Genomic DNA, 6,862 nt, shown 5'->3' with positions numbered 1-6,862 from the left:
TGCTCCTGCTAAAGTGTGCTACTGGGTTGGGCTCAATAGCTAGAGGGCGGTGCTGTGTCAGAGTTTGTCAGCCTTGAGGTTCAGAGCAGAGCAGAGTGGTGTTGACGAGGCGTCCCCTCCCTGCGTGGAGGGTGCTCACTTCAGAGAGAAATGCTCCACAGGGCAGTGTGTTTGAAATGGGCTGTGGAACTACTGACACACTCAGTCACATTGAGAAGAAGGAAGAACAAGGCAGCACAGACATGCGGAAGCAGAGTGTCGTGCATTTGGCTTCTGTGATCTCAGGGAATCCCCATTGGCTGATTCATCAAGAACGCTGTTTCATGTCTGTGGAGCCACATGTCATGTGCTCTCTGTTTACTGAGAGCGTTAGCACGGGTCAGATGTGTAGGTGTGGGTTTACGCAAGCTGAGCAGAACCCGCAGAGAGACTTGCATGAGTCTTCTCTCTAAGGAGGCCATTCCAGCAAACACGAGGCCCGTGTGCTAACACTGAGGCTGGAAACAGCTTTTTTCAAAGCAAGGTCACCTGTTGATCTATCCCCTCTAGACCCCCTGCTGCCACTGGTGGTGCACTTTGAGGCTCCCAAAGCCCGTGAACTTCAGTGTTCACAGAAAGCAGTAAGAAGTGGGCAAAACCAGCCTTGTGTTTTCTGCTGCAGAAGCCTCCCTACCCCAAAGTTATACATGCGTCATTAGTGGAGTTAGGTGAAGTGACAAAACTCTTGGTTTGATTTCGACTCACAGCGCCCCTAGAGGACAGAGTGGAACTGCCCATAGGGTTCCCAAGGCTGTAAATCTTTACAGAAGGAGACCGTCTCCTCTTTCTCCTGGGAAGTGGCTGGTGGGTTCAAACCACTGGCCTTTTGGTTAGCAGCTGAATGGTTTAACCACTGTACCAGCAGAGCTCCTTTTGGGTGAGAATAAGGTGAGGTGAAATCATCCCTTACTGTCCCTGTTATTCCCAAAACACCAAGCACAGGGCCTTGCACATCACAGTTACTCAGTCACCATTTTGAAAATAGTTCTAAGAGGGTGGTTTTGAGTGATGAGAGCCCTAAAATCCAGGTGGAAGAGTTTGAATTTAATCCAGGAAGTGCTGGGTGCCATGGGAGTGACAGAGCTGCTGGCTGACTGTGATTGGCATGTACTTAGGAAGCTTGGCATGCCACTTGGGCACTGAATGGATAGCAGAGTAGAAGTAAACCCTGCACGTGTTAGTCACCCCCACCCCCTACCTCCAGCCCTACCAAACACAAACCAAACCCCTCACTATTAAGTCAATTCTGACTCATAGTGACCCTATAGGACATAGTAGAACTGCCCCAAAGGGTTTCCAAGGTTTTAATTTTTACAGAGGCAGACTGCCTCCTCTTTCTCCTGCAGAGCAGTTGATGGGTTCAAACCACTGACCTTTTGGTTAGTAGCCAAATGCCTTAACCACTGTACTACCAGAGCTCCCAGGGGGAAGAGGCTGCATTTATTAGCTTAAGTGATGTTTTGCATTAATGGCAAACAGATCTCTGAAGAAATGAAGATGTATTCTTGGATATTGTCTTAGGCTGGATCCAGTAGAGAAGGAAAACCAGCGAAGCTTATACAGAGACGGAGGGGAGACGGGGGGTGGGAGTGAGAGGGACAGGGTGGGGGAGAATTTCAAGGAATGTCTCAAGGAAATAACTTATATGGTTGTAGAGGCTGGCAAAGTCCCAAGTTAGTGGGTCAGACATCAAACTGGAGGCTTTTGACTCATATAGCTGCAGGGGCTGACAAACACAAGATTGGCATGCAGTACAGCAGGCTGCTGGCTTCTGAGGCTGACGGATCTAAGATTGGCAGGTGAAAGGGCCAGCTGTGAGCTCAAAGGCTGCAAAGGTAATAATCCCAAGATCAGAAGACAATGCAGCAGGCCACTGGTTCAAGTCCCGATGATGACGAGCCAGATGCCGGATTCCAAGGTCAAAACTAGAGACCTTTCCCAGATATACTGGAAGCAGGCCACACTCCAAAGGACACTTCCTTTCAGTTGATTGGCTGCTCATGGGAGACCTCATGATGGAGGTGTTTACATCATATCAGTTCTTATCATGGGGGATGACCACATCATAACTGCTAAACCACTGAGGATCACAGCCAAGGTGATAACACAACTTGAACTACCACAGATACTATGATAATTTGTAAATTGTGTGTTTTCATTTAGGAAAATATTGAAAAGTTGGATTAACCCTATCCTGTATTATCCGGATGACCACTGCCTAGGGAGGAGTTGTCAGTTGCTGTTGATTCTGAGCGCTGGGGACCCCAGACTGGGACTGTGTTCCATAGGGTTTTCAGGGCTGCAGCATTTTAGAAGCAGATCGTAAGGCCTTTTACTCCAAGGCCCTCTGAGTGGGTACGTCAGCCTTTTAGCTATTAATCAAGTGCTTAACCATTTGCACCAAATTTTAGTGCCTTCATTTGTGTTTGAGTTTCTTTGATGCCAAGGAATTCAACTAAAGTGACAGCATTTGACTTAATGCAGAGTTTCTGGAATATCCTATGGGCCCTAGGGTACTATTACAAAAAGCTTCCTGTGTTACTCAGACTTGGCAAGCGCTGTCATGGTCAGTACTTCTCTGGGGTGTCATCAGGCACTCTTCATGCTGGGGGGAAGGAGGGGATGCTCCCCGAGCTGTGAGGCTTACTCAGCACAGTCTGCTGCAGAGGGTCAGGACTGAATTTGTTTCAATATGAGGCAATATCTTTAACTACATAACATCAGATAAAAATAGCTACACCCTGCTAACACAGTCAAAGATGATCCAACTTATGTAGAACATATTTCTGTTATCCTTTTCACATTATATACTGTGAGTAATTCACATTATTCATTTAATAAATATGTATTGATCCCTGTATTAAAAATCAGTTGTGTTGAGTTGATTTAGACTCACAGTGATCCCATGTGTGTCAGATAGGATGTGCTTAATGGGGTTTGCAATGGCTGAATTTTTGGAAGTTGATTGCCAAACTTGTCTTCCGAGGTAACTCTGGGTGGACTCAAGCCTTTTAATTAGCGGCTGAGCTCATTAACTATTTGTACCACCCAGGGGCTCTGATTATAGTGTTAAAACCAAAAAGGAAACTCAGTGCTGTCAAATTGGATCTGACTCATAGCCACCCCTCCTTGGGTTTCTGAGATGGTATCACTGTGGAAGTAGATTACCCAGTCTTCCTTCCGAGGAGTGGCTGGTGGGTTTGAACCGCCAGCCTTCTGGTTAGCAGTCAAATGCCTTAGGCACTATGCCACCAGAGCTCCCTAATGTCCTATAGCACAGTACAACTGTAACCCTTGCGATCATCCTTTCTTCAGGAAAGAAATCGTTTACCTCTCTATTAGATTTAAAAAAATAATCTGCAAAGAAGGTGCAATCTATCTGGGCTTGGGTCTTAATCAACAGTAAATAACCAAGAAAACCCACTGCCATGGAATCAATTCTGACTCATAGCAACTCCCATTGGGCTTCCAAGGCGGTAAATCTTTACAGAAGTAGATTGCCCCATCTTCCTTCCGCAGAGTGGCTGGTGTATTTGAACCACCAACCTTCTGGTTAGCAGTCAGATGCTTTAGGAAGTGTGCCACCAGAGCTGCTTTCAGTCAACAGTAAGTAGCAAGTCAAAATGAGGGACATTCTCCTAGAGAATTAAATAATCTTTGGGTACATTGTCAGACGACGCTTCAGGGTGATCGTGAAGGGTTACATAGTCATTGTCTTGCCTTATTTCCATGTTGTGGTGAATTTTTCTTATATATGAGGATTGGAGAGGACCATTATACCCCTAGATTTGCTATGCTGCCTGGAGACTTCTTGTTGCCATGTCTCTCCACGCACCTGGGGCCTTCCCCATGGGGAGACTGAATGTTATTTTTTCTCTTGGTCTGAAGTCTCCCTGTAATATATATTTGGATTTTTCACCTTCCACTTTTCCATTCGTATTTCCTCATGCATGTTTACTAAACTCCTCTGGATCAAATGTCAGGTCCTCCCAGCCTGCCACCACCACCCTCCATTCAAACATGTTGTTAAGTGCTGTTGAGTCAGTTCCAACTCATAGCAACCCTGTGTACAACACAAACACTGCCTGGTCCTGCACCGGCCCCACCACCATGGCTCTGTTTGAGCCCAGTGTTGCAGCCATGGTGTCAGTCCATCTGGTAGAGGGTCCTTTTCACTGACCGTCCACTTTACCAAGCATGATGTTCTTCTCCAGGGACTGGTCCTACCTGATACCTGAGCAAAGTGTGAGGGGTGAAGTCTGTCCATTCTCATTTCCAGGGAGTCTTCTGGCTGTACTTTGTCCAAGATAGATTTGTTCATTCTTCTTTGGAAACACCTCACTTCAAATGCATTGATTCTTCTGGGGTCTTCCGTATTCATTGCCCCGTATTCATTGTCCAGCTTTTACATACATAGGAGACTATTTAAAATGCCATGACTTGGGCCAGGTACATCTTAGTCTTCAAAGTGGCACCTTTGCTCTCTGAACACTTTAAAGAAGTCTTTTACAGCAGATTTGCCCACTGCAGTAATCCGTCATCTGATTTCTCGACTGCTGCTTTGGTAGACCGAGCTTTGTGCATTTCCATTTTATCGATGCCTCGATCTTCATGTCTTCCATTTCCTTTTTGATGACGTCAGTTGTCCTGGATTCTTTGCTCTTTGAAGAGGCAGCTCTTCCTCAGTCCTATTTTGAATGCCTCCCAACCTGAAGGGCTCACCTTCCGGCACTGTGTCAGACAGTCTTTTACTGCTATTCATAAGGTTTTCACTAGGCAGTCATTTAGAAGGAGACGGCTGTGTCCTTCTTCCCAGTCTGTCGTAATCGGGAAGCCCTGCTGCAGGTTGCTCACCCCGGGTGAGATCCCGGTGTCCTTCCGCCACCACACTACCACAAACCGACAGGCGAGTAGTGGCGCACAAACCGACTCACGGAAAGTCACTTTAAAGTAAGGCAATGGGCCCGTTTCAGTTATAAATAACTTTGCTGGATGTTCCAGAAATCAGAAAGAATGAGGAAGTCTCCACAACCCTTTGCCATTAAATCCCCAAGACCTATGTTTGCAGCATGGGTGGTGTTTTGGTTCTCTTCTGCCACCCTAACAGAAAATACCACAGGTGGATGGCTTTAACTAATGGGTTTATCCTTTTACAGTTTAGGAGGCTGGAAGTCTGAGTTCATAGTGACAAGCTCTTGGGGCTGAGTGAAAGCCCCTCAACCTTGAGCTTCAGCTCTGCCTCCTGTACCAGACCCACTAGACCCTGAGGCTTTTTCTGACTCACCCAGCTGTTGGCTGCTGAGGCTTAGGAACCCAAGATTGTGAAGTAAAATGGCACAGTCCCAAAGACAAAGAAAGACTGGGTTTATAAAGCTACTGATAATGAAAAACAGTAATAACTAAAACAAAGCAGCTTCCTGCAGAACGGAAGGAGGCCCTGACATTATGTTGGGGACTACCTGCTTCTTTACCTGTATTAATAATGGTGTGTGCCACCCGGGATTTTAGCTAATACTGCTAATGGTTAAACAGATAATGGCTGTTCAAGAGCTCCGTAGGAGTCTGGCAAGAAGAATGCAATCAGCTCTCATTTGTTAGTCACTACCAGAAGCTTGGGCAATCCTACTTCCATAGTGATACTGCCTTTGAAACCCAAGGAGGGGTCGCTATGAGTCGGGTTTGACTTGACCGCACATAACAACAACAACAACAACCAGAAGCCAGGAGGCAGGAGCCACAAGCCACAGAAAGTTTCCCACAGGCCATGTCGCATGTAATTACCTCTAGGTCACATTACAGGCAGCCCCCAGGTTACAATTACCTATCTCACAGACAACAACTACTTGCCCTTGATGTCCTCCCTTTAAAAGGACTGAATCTACTGCAAACATGTTCTTCATCACAGTTACCTTCATTTGATACATGTGCAGCTTTGAAATCATTGAAAAGCCTTCCAGCCATTTCTTGCTCTAACCAAACCCAAACCCACTGCCACTGAGTTGATTTCCACTCATAAGCTGAGTGCTTAATCGTTGTACCACCAGCCCTCATTTTAGTTGAGTAAGCATAAGTATGTGTGAATATCAAGCAACTTTATTATTTTGCTTCCTTTTGTTAAAAATAACCAAACCAAAACTCATTGAAATTTGAATGGAAGGTTTATTCCGAGCAGTTATTCTACATGTGTATAACCCCAAACCAAACCCATGGCCACCAAGTTGATTTTGCCTCATAGCAACCCTGTAGGGCAGAGTAGAACTGCTGCAGTGGGTTTCCAAGGCTGTCAGTCTTTACCTAAGCAGAGTGTCTCATCTTTCTCCTGCAGGGTGGCTGGTGGCTTTGAACCGCTGACATTTTGGTTAGCAGCCCAGTGCTTGGATGACTGCATAGGGAGTCCATTTTGATTCCAGAAAAAGCCAAGTAGCTCCAAGAATGTAGGTACAGTGGGATTTATAAAGAGACAGAGGAAGGAGAAATACAGAAGATGAGCCATTGGCTACTCTTGGCAGGACTGATGGAAGCCCGCTTTCCCTACTGAGATCCACTGGTACTGGTTACTTCCTGCCTGGCTGCTAATATTGGGCCCCTGCCCACCTGCAGCCAGGAGACTTGAAGAGATGGAAACGAGGAGGTAGTGGCTCGTCTGTCCTTTTCTAGCTGGATCAGGCACATTCACACTGCTGTAGAGCCGTTCCTGTAGGCTTTTGCTGGTTACTGTTACTAATGGCACACACCATTAGTAATACAGGATAAGAAAAACCTTAAAAACAGAGTAGGATGTCTGTTACTCATTTTCCTCTTGAATACCGTGATCTCTTTAAAT

The sequence above is a fragment of the Orycteropus afer genome, unplaced genomic scaffold (genome assembly GCF_000298275.1).
Source record: "Orycteropus afer afer isolate SDZICR_OR568_19922 unplaced genomic scaffold, OryAfe1.0 scaffold00092, whole genome shotgun sequence".
NCBI classification, from domain to species: domain Eukaryota; kingdom Metazoa; phylum Chordata; class Mammalia; order Tubulidentata; family Orycteropodidae; genus Orycteropus; species Orycteropus afer.
The sequence above is the reverse complement of the archived record's forward strand: the minus strand, read 5'-3'. Positions refer to the sequence as shown.